The 19,465-nt window shown below is 42.4% G+C and overlaps 4 non-coding genes across 4 annotated transcripts; 3 read left to right on the top strand and 1 right to left on the bottom strand.

Moving 5' to 3' along the window:
* The first annotated feature begins 11,029 nt into the window (after positions 1 to 11,029).
* On the top strand, positions 11,030 to 11,119 carry TRNAY-GUA (transfer RNA tyrosine (anticodon GUA)). The gene is given in 2 exon segments: positions 11,030 to 11,066; positions 11,084 to 11,119. It is a non-coding gene; the product is annotated as a tRNA-Tyr (tRNA).
* Positions 11,120 to 13,411: 2,292 nt separating this feature from the next.
* Positions 13,412 to 13,484, bottom strand: TRNAA-AGC (transfer RNA alanine (anticodon AGC)). The gene has a single exon. It is a non-coding gene; the product is annotated as a tRNA-Ala (tRNA).
* A 3,376-nt stretch (positions 13,485 to 16,860) lies between these two features.
* On the top strand, positions 16,861 to 16,950 carry TRNAY-GUA (transfer RNA tyrosine (anticodon GUA)). Its single transcript is given in 2 exon segments — positions 16,861 to 16,897; positions 16,915 to 16,950. It is a non-coding gene; the product is annotated as a tRNA-Tyr (tRNA).
* Positions 16,951 to 17,330: 380 nt separating this feature from the next.
* On the top strand, positions 17,331 to 17,420 carry TRNAY-GUA (transfer RNA tyrosine (anticodon GUA)). The gene is given in 2 exon segments: positions 17,331 to 17,367; positions 17,385 to 17,420. It is a non-coding gene; the product is annotated as a tRNA-Tyr (tRNA).
* The last annotated feature ends 2,045 nt before the right edge of the window (positions 17,421 to 19,465 follow it).

Consider the following 19,465-nt stretch of genomic DNA (forward strand, 5'->3'; position numbering starts at 1 on the left):
TTTTTGCCTCTCTTCTCTTCACAGCTATTTGTAAGGCCTCCCCAGGTAGCCATTTTGCTTTTTTGCATTTCTTTTCCATGGGGATGGTCTTGATCCCTGTCTCCTGCACAATGTCACGAACTTCATTCCATAGTTCATCAGGCACTCTGTCTATCAGATCTAGGCCCTTAAATCTATTTCTTACATCCACTGTATAATCATAAGGGATTTGATTTAGGTCATACCTGAATAGTCTAGCGGTTTTCCCTACTTTCTTCAATTTCAGTCTAAATTTGGCAATAAGGAGTTCATGATCTGAGCCACAGTCAGCTCCTGGTCTTGTTTTTGTTGACTGTATAGAGCTTCTCCATCTTTGGCTGCAAAGAATATAATCAATCTGATTTTGGTGTTGACCATCTGGTGATGTCCATGTGTCGAGTCTTCTCTTGTGTTGTTGGAAGAGGGTGTTTGCTATGACCATTTCACCACCTGGGAAACTTCCCTAGTGTGTTTTTAATTGCTTTCAAATTTCGGAAGGCAAAATTCATGCAAAGTTCCCCTAGTGTATATTAGAGCAAAAGGAGTTAGATGTTAACATTATATATGTCGCTTTGAAAACCTGATAATTTTAACTGTACCTACCTATTGAGATCAATGGAGAAGGAAACGGCAACCCACTCCAGTGTTCTTGCCTGGAGAATCCTAGGGACAGGGGAGCATGGTGGGCTGCCATCTATGGGGTCGCACAGAGTCGGACACGATTGAAGTGACTTAGCAGTAGCATTGAGATCAAAAGGCCCAGAACTTTTGATTATTGTATTGAAAGAGTGCCCACTTCTGAGCACACTGGAGACATGACTGTTTACTACTCTCCAACCTTCCCCATCCAAATCTTGCTTTTCTCTTTACTCAGGAACCTGAATATTGCTATTAAGATACCCAATGTTTAAAGTTTGTATTTCACCTATTTAAATCAATAGCACCTATGGTTAGGCATATGGAATCACGTTTTAAAATAAGTTGACACCCTACAATTTGAAAGTATTGTCGATATAAACACAGTGAAACTGAGAATCATTGAAAATGGATGGACAAGCAGCAGTTTTCCTAGAAAGCAACTGTTTTCCAGTCTCCTTTAAAGACAGGAAGTCTTTCAAATCAACTGATGAACATATTTTTATTAAGCATCTTTTCCAAGTTGGATACCTATTACAAAATTAAGGTGGTTGGAGTGACTTTTAAAAAATAGGCGACAGCGACAGAAATAGAGTTAAAAAATTACCAGTATTTATCCGCTAAAATCAAGGGAACTGAGATCCTGTTTCTGATTCATATGAACATTTTATTTACTGGAGAGAACACTCATTGAACATTTAGAGACCACATGTTGTGGATATCAAACCCTAAGTCTTATTGTAAAGCCTGATTTCCCTTTGTTCACTCAGCAGCCTCTGCTTAATGTTTTGGTTTCCTGGTATGATAAAAACTATAAACGGATGTCCTACACAGAGGAAAAAATATTACTGGTGTTAATAAGTCATATGTCCTGTTGTCAATTACCTTAATGGATTTCTGGTATATAAACAGTTTTTTGTGTTTCTTAGAACAGATTGCCTTTTCCCAGTCTTATGGCCATTGGGCTATCTTGTTAAAATTGAGTTAACCTACTTAAAAAGTGAATTTCTGAATCCAAGTACCATGCAAACATCTCCAAGGCCAAGACTATCCCTGAGCTTGGTCCAGAACATAAGCTAACCTAACTCCTTACACCTAACAATTCAACTGCAAAGGAAGGTGGTTAAAAAGAGCATAGGTTCCTGCTGGTTTCTTACTCTATGTGGGCTGCCAAAACAAAATACCATAGACTGGGTAGCTTGAATTTAAAAAATTTAATTTTCTTGCGGTTCTGGAGGCTGAGAAGTATAAGATTAAGGCACTAGCTGATTCAATCACTGGTGGGCACTCTCTTCTGGGCTTATAAACGGCTGTCTTCTTGCTGTGTTGTCAAAGGCAGAAACAGGGAATGAGCTTCCTGGATGTCTCTTCTTTCAAGAACACCAATCCGACTTTAATTACTTCTTTATTCCAAATACAGCGACATTATATTTCTCAAAAGAGAAAAAACACATTATGACATCTTGGAATTCAGGAATTTTATACATAGTAAGCTCTCACATATTTGTTGAAGAATGATTTAGTTGCATCGCCTTTAGAATACTTAACACAATCTTTTATACATATAACATTGTTTAATAAACCCCACCTATCAAAATAACTTAAAAAAAAAAAAAAACTTAAGTGGCTTTTTGTTAGGACAGATAATCTGAAAGCAGAGTCCAGACTTTCTGTTCATGACTACAGTTTAACTGATCCTGGATTGAGCCAGATATCAAAGAACAGCCAGAGGTAGGTAATTTAAGAAGCTGCCTACAAGAACATGTTAGCCTACAGTTAGATCTGACCTTGGGAGGACAGTCTCTGGAAGAAAAGTAAAGTCAGACACAATCACAATTTTGTGAATAATACATAGGTCTACAATTTTGTTCTTCTCCAGAGACTCCCATGAGCAGGATGAATCGAGATGTTTTTTGGTGCCACCTTGGTGTTTTCTACAGAGTATGTTGCACCTGCATATATCAAAAGTCTTATCAACTCATTCGCTAGTCAATTTTGCTCAGGGTTCCTGTGGGGAAATTAGAAGTGGGCCTCAAGTCCAGTGGAGCCCCTGGTCCTCTTCATTCATTAATATTCCTCTCTTTCAACCATCTGAGTGGCTCCTATCTTTTATTAGTTTCCTTATTTTTTAGCCTAGAGCAATCTTTTTTCCAATTCCTTTTCTCCTTATAGTAAGAGCATCGTTCCTCTCTCATTTGTGGCTTACCTCTCTTCTAGTTACTTTCCTTCCAGGAATCCAGGGCCCGTGCCAGCTGTTTTGCATCTTTTTTTCTCTGTCGTTGTTCCCTGTTATTGAAAACTTTAAAAGCCACATCTGCTAACTGAGAAGGGTTAATTCCAAATGCAGCATCTAACTTTTGTAACATTCTTCTTATATCTGATGCACTTTGCCCAATGAAGGTCTTGTTTACCATCATATTCTCAGGGACCTTAGGGTCTCTATCAGTGTAGTGCCCATAAGCTTGATAAATTCTTTCTAGAAACTCTAATGGGATCCTCACTGAGCTTTTTGGTATCTCCAGAATTTTGTTTAAGCTCTTTTGCTTAGCTACCTGCTAAGATGCACTTTCTGTAATGCTCTAGATGCAGCGTGTCTCTGTTTTTAGGATCCCAGTGAGGCTCACTGGTAGGAACTGCCTGATTTGCTTCTGGAGTTCCATCTAGGTCCACTAGATGAAGCTGGCACGCTTCCTCTCTAGCTATGTCAATGACCATCCTCCTTTTAATCTCAGTCACCATCAAATTCATAAGGGTGTGAATGTCCACCTGAGAGTGACGCTGAATGGCAAAGACAGAAGTGAAAAGTTGTCAGGCGGTGTGGGTCCTCTCAGGAAAGGGGGTTACAGTTTTTCCAGTTAAATCTGAAGTTGAGAATGGATTGTGCATCCATAAACATCCGGTTGGCCTTTTGCCTTAAAGCCTCCTATGGAATATCCGCTCAAGAGACTTTCACCCCATTTTGAAAGTGGCTCCCGGTTCAAACTGAGTGCCCTGTAGGACCTTAGGTGGTTAAATCTGAAGTTGAGAATGGATTGTGCATCTATAGACATCCGGTTGGCCTTTTGCTTTGAAGCCTCCTATGGAATATCCGCTCAAAAGACATTGCCCCATTTTAAAAGTGGCTCCCGGTTCAAACTGAGTGCCCTGTAGGGCCTTAGATGGTGATACGAAACTAAGTGCCTGTGCCCCAGGGATTAACATAGAAACTTCTAATCATTTCCCATAAGTAGGGAAAAGATGAAGATGCGAAAGGAGTGAGGAGGTCCGTGGCATGGGAGCAATCTGAACAGTTACCTGGTCAGGAAGGGGAGCCATATTGGCCAGAGTGGGATTTAAGGTGTGACATAACATGCCCTCACTCTCATTTTCTCCTGCTCCCTTTCATACAACAGATTTTCTCTTGGGTTTCCTTTCAGACTGCTGCACTGTAGGCTGGCAGTCATCTGACTTCTTTTCCTCTTGATGTAATAGCATAAATGCTGTGCATAGGGAGTATCACCCTTTCCCCTTGCCCTTGCACAAAACAATTCCAATTGCAAGACTGTATAGTAACTGAGTGAGCCCTTCAGGTGTCATCGCTTTTCTGATCCTAATATATGTTGGAGCCACACATTGTCATAATAGAATATCTTCTCTTTCTTAGTCATAGGCTCACAGCTATATTTTGCCCACTTGTTTAAGATAACCCCCCAAAAGGCTTTCCTTAGGGATAGATGGAGCATTTCCCATATTTAAAAGTTCAAGAACAACAAAGCACCAAAAGCACAAACAAATCCCAACACTAAAAGCACACATTCGAACAAGAATGAACAGAGTAGAAGGAAACAAACCGGTTTCAAGTCGGGTAGAGTCCAACAAGTGCCCTCTCCAACAGGGTATCTCAAAGGCAAAACAAACTGGCTGGCCTGGTGGAGGAAAACCCCAAATGTGTGGGGGAGGGTGTTCCCTGTTGTCCACCGAGGGCGACTCACGCTGCTGGATGGTCAAGTTCTTCAGTTCCTAGAAGTCTGTGGATTCCTTGCTGCAAGCGTTTGGTGCCGCTTCAGGGAATTTTGAAGGGGAAGATTCTCAGAACAAGTGGTGCCTGCAGCTGCGAGGGCCTTACCCTAAAATTATGCAACCTGCCTGCTGGCCTCTAGCAGCAAGGCCCTGACTGGTGTCGCTAAAGTTTGTGATCAAGTCCAAACTCCTACTTCCCGTCCCACACAGGTCAATCCATACAGAGATGACGTGCTGGGGAAAGGAATAGCGACTTTATCCACAAAGCCAACCAACTGCCGAAGACGGTGGTCAAATGGCCTCAAGAACCCTGTGGTCTGGCTTGGATGCTAGTGTCTTTTATGGAACAAAGAGGGGAAGGTGAAGCAATAAAGTTAAAACAAACAAACCAACAAAACCAGTAAGTTGTTGCAAATATTTCCTTGTTCTCACCAGACTTGGGAGGGGATATGATAATCTCTTCTGTCCAGCATCCATTCACAGTGGGGCTGGGTCAGGGTGTTTCTCTGGAAGCTAAACAGAGGTATTTTTTCACCTTAAGCCCTCAGGCCTGGGAGGCACGGTTCCTGGAGAAAGGCTTTTATGTATATTTTAATCCTTAGACAACATCCCTTTAGTGCTAAATTTACAATGAAGCTGAGTGAGTGAAGTCCGACTCTCTGCGACCCCGTGGACTGTAGCCTACCGGGCTCCTCTGTCCGTGGGATTCTAATAGAATGCAAAGGTTAAAGTGTTTAGTCACTAAGTCTTGTCTGAGTCTTTTGTGATCTCTTGGAATGTAATGCTCCAGGCTTTTCTGTCCTTGGGATTTCCTAGGTAAGAATACTGGAATGGGTTACCATTTTCTTCTCCAGGGCATCCTCGCCATCCAGGGATTTAACCCGCGGTCTCCTGGTTTGGCTGGTGGATTCTTTACCACTGAGGAATGTTGGTTCAAAGGTTAAAGTAAAGGAAATATGTTTAAAACGGTGTCAGATTTCTTCTTTCCTGTTATGGTAAGATTCAAAATTTGTCTCTCACCTGCATCTAAGAATACTTATGAAGGTGAAAAAAAAAGGAACTCCAAAACTTTCCTGCTTCTTAACACTTTCACATTGTTATACTTTATTGTGTAAATATATGGAAAAGAAGGCTAGGTTTGTTGCAGGGAAGAGCCAGTTCTGACTCTTTTTGGAACTGTTTCTTTGACTTGATTTGTGTTGCTTTTGTTATTATAATCATACATAATGGTCTGCCTCAGAGAACCCTGCCCCTGTGCCTGACTGTCAAACTCAGGTGCCTTTGTTCAACTCACAGAGAAATAATCTGATGCTGCCTACTTGTGAGTGGCTGCAAGAAAGAAGAAATCAACACATCCCTTCCACAAGGTGGCCATTCCTAGAGATGTTTTGCAAGACTGATGGCCCTTTTTACTTTACTTCCTCAACAACCCCCATCTCTGTTCTAGAAAAGAATGTGGCATCCAGACCCAGATAAGATGGTTCTTTTGAAGTATTAATCTGCCACCTTCTCCGTCAGCTAACTTTCAGAATAAAATCCTATTCTTTGCCTCAACACATTGTCTCTCGGTTAATTGGTCTGTTGTGCAGGGAGTAGAGCGAGTTCGAACTCAGTAACGTATGTCTCAATTACAAATTGGCACTTGCCATGGGTGCTTGCCATCTAACTCTACAAGGATTAAATCATGTGCTGCTGCAGCTGCTGACCTTCAACATCCCCTGAAAGGAGTTCAGGGTGGAGTGCAGAAATGAGGCAGTCTGTGCTCCAGGAAAACTGGTAGGACAGGTCTTCCAACAGTTAGATATTATTAGGAGGTGATTTTATGAACCCAATTCTAGTATCTCCTCAAATCTCGAACAGCACTAAAATCCTTCACGGTGATGACTGCTCTTCATGACTAACAGAAGTTTCACGAGACTAAGAAACTTTCCGTAAAAAAAGAATCTGAACTTGATTGCATGTACTTCCCCATTACCAAAATCATATATATACTGACAGTCTCCCCCAACTCTTTGGAGCAGTTTCTCAGAGCTATCTCAGGCTGCAGTCCTCATTTTGTGTCAAATAAAACAACTTGCAACTCTCATGTGCATTTTTTCTAAGTGAACATATGGAAGAACCAGATGTGATTCTTGACCTACAAAAATTCAAGTTATTCACATACGTACACACACTCCTCAGAATCCCTCAAATCTACTACTTCTTGTTTCCTGAAAGCTCCTTAAGGCCTGTCTTAACTGCCTGAATCTTCTGTATTGTAATGTGGAGTGGTAGAAAAGGAAGGAAGGAATGGATACTTTTTGTATATACTTTTACAAAATAGATAGTACTAAGTATATCTATAAAATAGGATAGCTTATTCAGTCAGTTGGGGCTGGGGAGGAGATAAAATTTCATATTTAAACCATTCAGAATACCCCTCTCAAAACAGATGTTTCAGTTTTATGAAGACTTGAGGGAGTAAATGACCAGATTAAGTGATTCAGTTCAGTTCAGTTCAGTCACTCAGTTGTGTCCGACTCTTTCCGACCCATGAATCGCAGCACGCCAGGCCTCCCTGTCCATCACCATCTCCCGGAGTTCACTCAGACTCACGTCCACCCAGTCAGTGATGCCATCCAGCCATCTCAGCCTCAGTCGTCCCCTTTTCCTCCTGCCCCAATGAGTCAACTCTTTGCATGAGGTGGCCAAAGTACTGGAGTTTCAGCTTTAGCATCATTCCTTCCAAAGAAATCCCAGGGTTGATCTCCTTCAGAATGGACTGGTTGGATCTGCTTGCAGTCCAAGGGACTCTTAAGAGTCTTCTCCAACACCACAGTTCAAAAGCATCAATTCTTCAGCGCTCAGCCTTCTTCACAGTCCAACTCTCACATCCATACATGACCACAGGAAAAACCATAGCCTTGACTAGACGGACCTTAGTCGGCAAAGTAATGTCTCTGCTTTTGAATATGCTATCTAGGTTGGTCATAACTTTTCTTCCAAGGAGTAAGCGTCTTTTAATTTCATGGCTGCAGTCACCATCTGCAGTGATTTTGGAGCCCCCCAAAATGAAGTCTGACACTGTTTCCACTGTTTCCCCATCTATTTCCCATGAAGTGATGAGACCGGATGCCATGATCTTCATTTTCTGAATGTTGAGCTTTAGGCCAACTTTTTCGCTCTCCTCTTTCACTTTCATCAAGAGGCTTTTTAGCTCCTCTTCACTCTCTGCCATAAGGGTGGTGTCATCTGCATATCTGAGGTTATTGATATTTCCCCCAGCAATCTTGATTCCAGATTGTGTTTCTTCCAGTCCAGCGTTAGCAACTTGCTTTTAAATGTTTTGTGGAAAGTTTTACTTTCGCTTTAGGTTAGAAGGATTCGTTAACAAAACAAACCATTTGTTACACACAAATAAACAATTTGAATTTATAACAAAGATCATTTGACTTAATTCTTAAAAGAAATAGAAACAATAGAGAGAAGTAACAGCATATATATCATCAAAAGGGGACGTCCTACATCCACACTTGGATAGCACTGGGAAGTCCCAAATGATAGCAATCTGGAGTCCAGTTGGGAAAGGGTCCCAGGCGATGCATCCGTCTCACCCGTGAGACTTCAAATAGCAGCTTTGGAGGCTCCCACTTGCCAACAAAGGTTCATGGTTTTTCCAGTAGTCATGTATGGATGTGAGAGCTGGACTATAAAGAAAGCTGAGCACAGAAGAATTGATGCTTTTGAGCTATGATGTTGGAGAAGACTCTTGAGAGTCCCTTGGACTGCAAGGAGATACAACCAGTCCATCTTAAAGGAAATCAATCCTGAATCTTCACTGGAAGGACTGATGCTGAAGTTGAAGCTCCAATACTTTGGCCACCTGATGCGAAGAACTGACTCATGTGTCAGGGTAGTGTGTAATTTCCTTGGTTCTATCTCAAAGGCAACCAAGATTTGACAGGGTGGACCAGTGTTTCAGCTCAGTTACAACTAAGTTTTATTTCGGGAGCAAATTACAATACACTCTTGAGGCGTGACAGCGGGCCTACCCCAAAGGAGAGATCTTAATGCGTCTTGGCTTCCTCTTTTTATAAGTTTTGTCTCCTTCCCCCTGAGCCTGCCCTGTGTAAATTGGGCTAGCCAAGAGGGCTGTTTGTTTCACCAGAGGTTCTCACTTCAGTCCACAGATTTTGTTTCATTTTTGCAGGCTTTTTCCTTTGTCTTCTAGCCACCACCATTTTGGACTCCTTTTTCCTATTCTAACTACCTAACATTTGGAGAAAACCTTGATGCTGGGAAAGATATAAGGCGGGAGGAGAAGGGGACAACAGAAGATGAGATGGTTGGATGGCATCACCTATTCGATGGACAGGAGTTTGAGCAAGCTCTGGGAGTTGGTGATGGACAGGGAAGCCTGGTGTCTTTGGCTTCCAGGGTCTTCCAGTGTCTCCTGGGCTGCAGTCCATGGGGTCATAGAGTCGGACATGACTGAGCGACAGAACTGAACTGAACTTATAATCCCAGGCTGCAAAAAAGCAGCTCTGGTTTTACTTTTACATTATTACAGTGCTTTTTGTTTTATCTTGCCAGTCATAGGTTAAACCCCAGGCACGGTTGACCAGACCTCCAGGGGCTTGAGGATTTCAAGACCTGCTCCCTTTCTTATCTACAGTGTTCCCTGACTTGCTGTGCTTGCAGGCAGGCTCGGAGTCCTGGCAAAGTCCAGGCAGGTTAGAAACTATTCAGAGGCCTGCTATCCTGCTTCTGAAACTTGAGTAAGACTGCCTCTATTTAAATTTCCCGAACACCTATTCAGACAAAACTTATAAAAAGAGGAAGACAAGACGCATTGAGGTCTCTCCTTTGGGGTAGGCCCGCTGTCACGCCTCAAGAGTGTATTGTTATTTGCTCCCCAAATAAAACTTAGTTGTAACTGAGCTGAAGGAAATGGCAACCCACTACAGTATTCTTGCCTGGAAAATTCCATGGACAGAGAAGCCTGGTAGTCTACAGTCCATGGGGTCGCAAAGAGTCGGACATGACTGAGCAACTCACTTCACTTCAACACCTATTCAGAAACAGACAAACAAAAAGCAAATATTTGTGCCATGGAAGAGTGAACGCTAGTCTCAGTGTTCTACTTGCACAAGGGGTTCGTTTATCCAACGTGTATGGCTCCACCTTATTGTTGCAGGAAGGGGGATCCCTTCCAGGGCCCAAAATTGGGCTGTTAGTTTGTTGCAGGAAGGGGGACTCCTTCCAGGGCCCGAAATTGAGCTCTTGTCTAACAGTTGGAAATGAATTGTCCGAGGAGACACATGTGCTGACAAAGCAAGAGATTTTATTGGGAAAGGGTGCCTGGGCGCAGAGCAAGAGGTTAAGGGAAACCAAGAGAACTGCTCTGTCACATGGCTTGCAGTGTCGGGTTTTATGGTGATGGGATTAGTTTCTGGGTTGTCTCAGAGTCCTTCCGAGTGGTGCACGCATTGTTCAGCATGCCAGAGAGGTGGGTTCCAGGAGGTGGTCGGATATGTGGTGTCTCCTTTTGACCTTTCCCAAACTCTTCGGTTGGTGGAGGCTTATTAGTTGTGTTCTTTATCAGAACCTCCTGTCATAAAACAACTCATGCAAATGGTTACTATGGTGCCTGGCCAGGGTGGGTGGTTTTAATTAGTGCGCTTTCCCTAACAGTATGACAATGTAAAGATCTTTAGAGGAACATAGAGATCAAAGCAGATTCCTCATGTTGGTTGCCACCTCAAGTGGATTTCATTTAGGAGAGAGTAATAGCCATTTTGAGGTTCAGACTGCCACAGAAAATTAGACTAGACTCATACTTTGCAAAATTAATTAGTATTTGAATGACAGTACTTTTTACTTTAAGTTAGCTCTAAAATATTATTTTAGCTCCGCATGGACAGATTGTTTTTTGAGTTTAGAATTAGTATGATAGTCTGGTTTATCTACAGAGACTAATGTCAATTAAAGAAGTCTTAGTGTGGTTTGAAGAGTTTAACCCGGTACTTGTTTTCTTCCTCCTCCTCCTTCTATTAATCATCTGTTAAAATTGCAGATTAAAGTACTTCAAATTCTAAGACTGATTATTTAAATTCATTCATCACAGTAAAAGACAATCGTTGCTAAATTTTTGTTAGCTCCTCATGCATCGTTGTTTTATTTTCTTTTTGCAAACCAGTGGATGCTACCGTTTTCACCTTGGCCCAGGGTAGTCGCCCTGTGAAGGAGTGCTAGATTATTTTTAAAAAGAAAGAAAACGTAGAGGCGACCAGAGCGTATTTATCAACGGCATGGGTGAACAAAACAACAAGCGCCAATGGTCTCCTAACCTTACACAGCGATGGCATCCTCTGCGGGTTAGCGACGGAACGTAATTCCTTCGATAGCTCAGTTGGTAGAGCGGAGGACTGTAGTGTGGAAGACCATAGGCATCCTTAGGTCGCTGGTTCGAATCCGGCTCGAAGGAGTTCACATTTTGTGTGGTTTTAAATTAAATCCCCCACCTTAAGGCCTTTGTCAGTTATATAAATACTTGCTGTGCATGTGTTGAAGACTCAACTGTGCGCAGGGAATATGTTTCTTTAAACTATTGTTCTCCGTAACAATTTCTAACACGCACGATCACACTTCAGCACCATAGTTCATTAAGGGCCGGTGCCGCAGAGAAGTCCGGAACTCCGACCAGGGGATCAGAGTTGGGCCCGTTTTCAGCAAAGGTGGTAGTGGTCTAGTGGCTAAGTCACGTCCTACTCTTTTGCGACCCCAGGGACTGTGGACCGCCAGGCTCCTCTGTCCACGGGATTTCCTAGACAAGAATGCTGGAGTGGGTTGCCATTTCCTTCTCCAGGGGGTCTTCCCGACCCAGGAATCAAGGAATCCGCGGACAAGTCTTCGCCACACTCCTGGGGATCCGAAGACCCGGGCGGGAAGGATCCGGGGGGAAGGGCGGCCTGCTGGAACAACGCTCACCAATGGTTAGTAACTGATGGAGCACGAGCGCCCCCTGGTGTTACTAGAGTCCTCGGTTCAATCGCTCTGAGACCCCTTGGACTGCGGCAAGCCAGGCTTCCCTGTCCATCACCAACTTCCGGGACTTGTTCTTTTTCTTCCCCGATCGATGCTCTACTACTACTGGCAGCCACCTACAAACCCTGGAGGAGGAGGGATAAAATTCTACCTCCCCTTCTAGGTTTAGTTATGCAAAGAAAGGTGATTCTCATTACTGGCTGGGAAACGTGGGTGGATGACGGAATCACCTGGGAATATTTTACAAAGTGCCCATACTTGTGCCACTTTGGCGGTGGGACCTAGACATTGGTAGTTTTAAAAGCTCCCAGATAATTTGAACGTGTTGCAAGATTTGAGAACCACTGCAGAATAGAAGTTTTTAGAAAATTAATAGACAAGGGGAAAATTGATAGAATTTTTACTCAATTTGAGCATGAGCTCGAGGTTGAGCTCTCTTAACAATAGAAAACAATTGTTAATTTTATGCCAATTTCATTAAAATATGTTAACCACACTTCTACCCCGTCTGAAAAATGTGATTCCGAATACCTACGGAAGAGTTCCCAACTATAAAAAATATTAAGTAAGGAAGAGTTGTCTGAGAATATGTGCCTGACACTTTTGCATGTTCCTTCCCATGCTTCAGAACTTTTATTCTGTAAGTAAGCAATTCGCAAACTTTGGTGAGTGAACCACCTAGAGAATTAATGTAGGACACAGAAGTCCAGGCTTAATGAACTAGATTTGAGAGACATTGCCTATAACACATTGGCAACTACCAGTATTAACGGCTAGAACTGGTAGTATCCTTGCTCTTTGAAAGCGAATTGAGGGCAAAAGAGTAGACAAGAAAAATGGTCCAATTTTCTTTTCAAAAATAACATGGGCCTTGGATGCACAGTTTATTAGATTGTCCTGGATTTTCTCACCAAGGCACCAGAGCTTCCAATTCAAACAAGTTCTCCACTGCGATTTCTCTCCCGTGCTGTGCTGGCCTCCTTACTCGCTTCAGTCATGTCCGACTCTTTGCAACGCTATGGACTGTAGCTCTCTAGGATCTTCTGTCCAGGGGATTCTCCAGGCAAGAATAAGGGAGTGGGTTGCGTGCTCTCCTCAAGGGGATCTTCCCAACCCAGGGATCGAACAGGCATCTCTTAGTCTCCTGCACTGGCAGGTAGGTTTTTTACCACTACCGCCACCTGGAAGTCCTTCCCTCCTATAATTAGGCCATATTCTGCAAGATTCCAGTATTAGTGCCAGCAGCAGCCCCACCAACTCCGTAGAAACAGCCAGATGACTTCAGAAGAGGAAGAGTGAATGTAAAAAACAAAAAGCCCAAACCTCAAACATACCTACATATTCTTTAGCTCGTCACAATCGTATTAAAAAGTACATAAAGCTATTACCTCCCAAGTTTTCAAAAAAGGTTCTGGAAATCATTTGTTTCAGTTGTAAGAATCTGAGGTTACCTTCAAAAGGTCAGACATGTGGGAAATTGCTTCTGAGAATAAAAATGTAACATTAACGTATAAATAACTGGAATGTAGATGTGTAAGTTCACCTGGTAGAGACAATCTTCAAAAACGGAGAGAAAACCCAAAGAATCCCACCTTGCCTACCCTATCACTGAAGACAAAGGTGAGATCATCAATATTACTGAATTGCATCTTTAAGTGGTAATGCTTAAGCAGGTGTATATTATTTACAGAAGCATGGGAATAAAGCCCAAAGCATAGGTGGAACATAAAGCTGGAGAATGCGGGCATCGATCCCGCTACCTCTCGCATGCTAAGCGAGCGCTCTACCATTTGAGCTAATTCCCCATCCAGATGGGAAAACTTGTCTTCCTTTCTCGCTTTAATATCTGAAAGTAATTCAGAACTCGTGGCCACTGCCATTTGTACCTGTGTTCGATATTGCACAAGAGTTTCACACTGGAATTATATCTACGGAAACTGGGGACAGGGAGGAAATTGCAGGTGCATCCAGAAGGGCAATTCAAGTTTCTCAACCAATGAGACTCGGCTTTTGGCCATCCCAACAGTTCCTTCCAATTCCCTCACTCCTAAGTTTTCCACCGGTTGACTCTGCTAGCTCCAGAAACAGATTCTCCAGAGTTCGTACAAATGTCCCCTAAGATCTGCTTTCCATCTGGCTTAAAAAAAAAATCTCCATAGGTGAACACAAAGTCACGAGGGGATGTGCGTCCCAGTAAATTCCTCCCTTCATTCTGACTTCGTAGTCCCAATTTCGATCAAGGGTGTACAAGTTATTTTTCTAAGGTAAATATTAATAAGAGAAGAGAATATAATCATGGTTACATGCTTAGATCTGGATTCTCTGCAAAACAAAAACAAAAGTAGTAGATGCCACTTTTTATTCTGGGCCTGTGGAGTACCAGGTACCAAGTACTGTATTAGGTGCTAGGTACTGTACAGAGTTAGTTCTGAAGAGAGAACTCTTGGGCATTTCAAGGACCATCACTTGCAGTAAAGTCATTTGAAGGTCCTCCTCCAACATCTAAACATCAACTACTTCTTTGTCTGAAATTCCATCATTAGAAACTTTTTGTTCTTGTTGTTTAATATTATTTTCTAGTCTCAATGAAATTGGGTCAAGGTGATAAAATTGAAATGGAGAAGATGGAGCATTTTACTCAAGAAAGTGACTCTATGTTCCTATGTTGTGTAGGCATGCTGTGCAGGCCTTTCCAGAACACTCTTAATCCTTTTAAATGCTTGTGCTTCTCTTTTCGTTTTTACTGCAATCAGGGCTGACAAAAAAAAAAAAAGTGAATAACTTTCTGTGGGATAAAAGTCCTCCACCTTCCTGTACCCACTCCATTTGAGACAAAAGAGTTCAAAACTCAGATATTCCAAGTTTATGTAGAAAGCCACCGTTTATCTCAAAACTCGGCTCAAGGTCAGCCTTGCCTTGTCTCCATCTACTTGTTCTCACTTTACTCTTCCTTGGATAGAATTTACCCAGGTACAAAAGTCAGTTTGGCCTCCACTCATTTTTTTTTTTTAACATTTATTTTCCATGATTATATTAGGGGTGCAAATGTGGAACTGGTGTGAAAAAAAGAAAAAAGTGGCCTAATTCCACAATTCAGATCCACGGATTGAGCTTCGGGATGACTGATTATGAACTGGGACCAACTTGGGGATTTCAACCATGAGCTAGGAGTTCTAGTTTCTAATATCATGGGATCAGGTATTAAAATTTGAGCCTCTTAGCTTCTGTTAGAAGCAAAATGAAGATCAAGAATACTGTCTTAAAATTCACAATGACATTTTACCAGTTGTTGAACTATTGACTGAACTCTAAGCTCACTGCTCTGGACTGAACTGTGTTCTTCCCACATCCAAGTGTGACTGTATTTGGAATTAGAAAGTGATTATGGTTAATGTAGTAGTTAGGGTGGGGCCCTGATCCTGTGGGATTACTATCCTCATAATGGGAGACATCAGAGTTCTCTCTGTCAAATCAGGAAAAGAGCTCTCACCTGGAACTGAATGGTTGTCATCTTGATCTCAGACATCCCAGCCTCCAGAACTGTGAGAAAATTAATTTCTGTTATTTAAACCACCCAGTCTATGGTATTTTGTCATAGCAACTGGTGCAGACTAAGACACTCATCCTTTAATCTGCCTTGTGATAAAGGATGTAGGACTCTATAAACTATACTGCTGACTTACTACTAGGCTCTATATTCAGTTCAGTCACTCAGTCATGTCTGACTCTGCGACCCCAAGGACTGCAGCACACCAAGGTTCCCTGTCCATCACCTGAGCTTACTCAAACTCATGTCCATCCAGCTGGTGATGCCATCCAACCATCTCATCCTCTGTAGTCCCCTTCCTTTGTCAAAAAGGAAACTAGAGGGAGAATGCCAGGCTGGAGGAGAAAGAGGCAAGGTGGACTTGTCTTCTCAGTTTTCTTCCTGGGAGCTTCCTGTGCCTCTAAGTATCACCCCAGTAAGACTTCTGGATCCCAAGACACAACAGTTCTGAAGCAGCAATTGAATTCAGCACCATGCTGAATTTTTCACACTTGGCATATTTGCTATTTTCCACCTTGTATCTGAAGCATGGATAGGACACTGGACAATGAATGAGAAACTTCACTTTCCAGGATCTCACCTCTCCAGCTGGTAATTCTCTGTTAGGTCAGGAACACTGAAAGTTGCTAGATATTTTCTTAATTTTTCATGGAAAGGGATTTAATTACTGAGTTCAATATTGACTACATCTCTCAATATTTCTAAATAGAGGGCATTGGTAATTGCCATTTACAGAAAATTTGGGAATATTTTTCAATAATATCATTTTGTAGAAATAATACAGTTTTGCATAAATTTGTATAAAAGCACAGACATTTATAAAATATATTTTCCTTAAGTATATTTCCAAAGAAAGCCTTTTCTCTCCAGATAATTTAGTGTATTCCCCATTTATGTCTATTTCTGCTTTAGGCACAAGTCTAAGGCAATCTCTGTTGAGCCTCAATGTTTGACCATTTTCTCTGGAAAAAACATTTATTTATATTTGCATTTAAATTTTATAGGTGTTTTGGTTTCACTTTAATTGCACCACAGTAATCATTCAATATAATATGAACCACCCAAATTATTTATCCAACTAAAAAAATTGACACTCGTTATATTTCATGATTAGAGCTATGAACACACACAATTTCCCATTAGATTTTCAGAAAGAGAATCACAATGATACGAAAATGCACCAGATATTTCTTTGCTCACAACTTAGGGATCCTCTTCAACCTAATTGTTTGTGTTTTCAGTAATTATATCATTTATTGAGCAAAGCTAGACACTTTTTTCTAGGGAAAAAGGAAATGGTAATTAGAGGGGAACAGCAGGAAATCGGACGTAATGCAAGAAATTCACCCTAGGTATATAATACTTAGGGAGGAGGACATGGGATACCGGTAGAATTTTTGTTTAAGTTATACATAGAACAATATCCTAACGTCCTAGATGTACAACCCAATGGATTTTAGATATTTATTAAATCCGTGAAACCAACTACCCAGATCATGACATAGGACCTATTCAGCCTTTAAAAAGACTGCTTAAAATTAATTATACTTTTAAAAATGAATGCATATTATCATAGCAGAAATCATCTAGATAGACATTAGAAAAGGGAGTCTAAAAGAGGGCTTAGACGTGATCCTTTGATAGCTCAGTTGGTAGAGTGGAGGACTGTAGGTACTTGGTTCATAGTCATCCTTAGGTCGCTGGTTTGAATCCGGCTCGAAGGAGGAGAGTTTTTGAAAATTACAGGCCGAACCAGGTCAATAGACAAAGATCTTTACCTTCTCAAATGAATGAATTGGATAGTAACTCCGCTTCAAGAAAACAAGTCCCTCTTCTACCCATTTAGGAAAACCTTATCACTCATGGCTCACTTTTGATTGAGAGAGAAGGAGCTAAAGCAGATAGAACAGGAGTAACAAAGCACAACTCTTTAATGTTCAAGGGAATTAATTTTTTAAATACACTTCTATAATTACTACCCATATTAATTTTAGAATATTTCTAGCACCTTTCATGTTTACCTCTATTTTTGAAATAAACAGTCAAAATTACAATACTCAGATAAATGAATATTTAAAGTATTCTAACAGAGCTCCTCACAGCTCCTTCGATAGCTCAGTTGGTAGAGCGGAGGACTGTAGGAACTTAGTTCGTGGTCATCCTTAGGTCGCTGGTTCGAATCCGGCTCGAAGGAGATCTCATTTTAGCAAAAAACCACTGCAAGCCTAAGAGAGAAAGCAATGGCGCCCCACTCCAGTAACCTTGCCTGGAAAATCCCATGGACGGAGGAGCCTGGTAGGCTGCAGTCCATGGGGTCGCTGAGTGTCGGACACGACTGAGCGACTTCACTTTTACTTTTCACTTTCATGCATTGGAGAAAGAAATGGCAACCCACTCCAGTGTTCTTGCCTGGAGAATCCCAGGGCTGGGGGAGCCTGGTGGGCCGCTGTCTATGGGGTCGCACAGAGTCGGACACGACTGAAGTGACTTAGCAGCACTGCAACCCTAAACACGATGACCTTGTAGGAATATATAGATAAATAAACAAGTGAACCTGAGGTAGGCACAGGAAGCTGTCAAAAAAGATTTTTTTTTTCATCTGGGTCGCTAAAGAATCTCCAGTAACTGATTTTTCAAGGAATTGAGAAGGGGTTATGGCAAAGGGGTAGGTCACCCTATCACAATGTCTTCATTTTTCCTAAAGGTTCAAAGGCCCTTTAGAGCTCTCTGCTGAGACTTATGTGAATAAACATTCTATCAATGACAATTTCAAATACACCCAAGGTAAAGAACACAGCATAATTTACCATTGTGGCCATCACAGTAGCAACTGACATCATCTACTCCTGCACAAGACCCACCTCCCTGATTCTTTTAGTCAATCCCCAAAAGTTTTCTCATTTCACTCTTTGTGGCTCAGTATTTTGAAGACTTCGGTGTTAAGAGCTAAAAGCGAAACCTACTTTGTTTCTCTCCCCATTCCAAAAAAGTAGGAGGCAACTGGCAGAAAGTTCTCGTCCATAAATGAATGAAACAGGCATATGAGAACTAGAGAAATACAGTTTATTAGTCTTTAGAACCACTCCATCAAAGAGCACGTGGCGAGTTAACTTTAGAAAATATACTTGGAGTTCTGTTCAGCAACGACTGTCATCTCGGATTATGACTGTAGGTAGATTTACTACTGCTTCCATCCTCTGGCTTTCTTGGCTCCCTGGTTCCACCGGGATGGGAAATCTTGAGCCACAAACTCGTCCACAGCCCCTTCCAGGAAGCCGGCCCGAGTATTTGTACGCATTCCAGAGCTCGGCGCCTTGCAGTCGACCCCAAGGCAGATGTGGGTCGGCGGAACCTTGGCGCCTTAAGGACACGGGTAGGGTAGCGCGCACGAACGGAAAAGTCCTCCGGCCTCAAAAGGAGGGGAGCGAGCCCGGAAAGCGGCCTCGAGTCTGATGAAGGGACCGCTTTCAAGGCCTCGCCATAGTTGGGAACTGCCAGGGCCGAGTCCGTTCTAGCGGTTGTTCAGCTCATGGAGGTGAAAAAGCAAAGAAGAAGGTTGCTCTGACTGGACTGACTCCATTTTTAAAAGAAAAGGAACTCCATGTTACACTTTCGGCGAACTTTTGGACTGTATATCTGGGAGGCCATGGAGATAATATACCAGCACACGAACAGGCCTCCCGGGCGGACAAAAACCCAGACCAGGCAGACGTCGTACCTAGACCTCCCCGAGCCAGAAGGAATGCAATGTCCACTATCTAATCAATCACTATCTGTAATCTTAATAATATTTATTGATGTGGGCTAAACTGTATGTCCAGATAGCTTTACAATGTGAATTTATGGCTAAAACCTGATTGTATCTCTTACTAAGGTTGTCCAGAGCCGGTTTTAAAGAGTTTGGGTATGTGGGCTTGGGCCCGTACGCTTTGGGCACAATAGGTTGTCACAAAAATCGGTCGGGGTCCCTGGCTAAAGAGGAAACTCTGCCTCGGACTCGCGGGTGTAATAAACTGCAATCCACTCTTCACGCTATCCTTCTGAGTGAGTTTGTTTCCCAGAGCGTTTGGCTACATTTCGTGCGTTGGCCGGCAACTCCTCACTGTGAGAGACAAGTCCCATTTGGGGCTACTCCGAGGCTTTGCGGCTCTGATCTTCTAGACGCGGGTAAGGCGCCTCGCCCTTCTGTAAAGATTGCACTTCCCCACGCCGGGATCTTTCACGTTAGTGGGTAGTGGA

The sequence above is a fragment of the Budorcas taxicolor genome, chromosome 11 (assembly GCF_023091745.1).
Source record: "Budorcas taxicolor isolate Tak-1 chromosome 11, Takin1.1, whole genome shotgun sequence".
In the NCBI taxonomy this organism is placed as follows: domain Eukaryota; kingdom Metazoa; phylum Chordata; class Mammalia; order Artiodactyla; family Bovidae; genus Budorcas; species Budorcas taxicolor.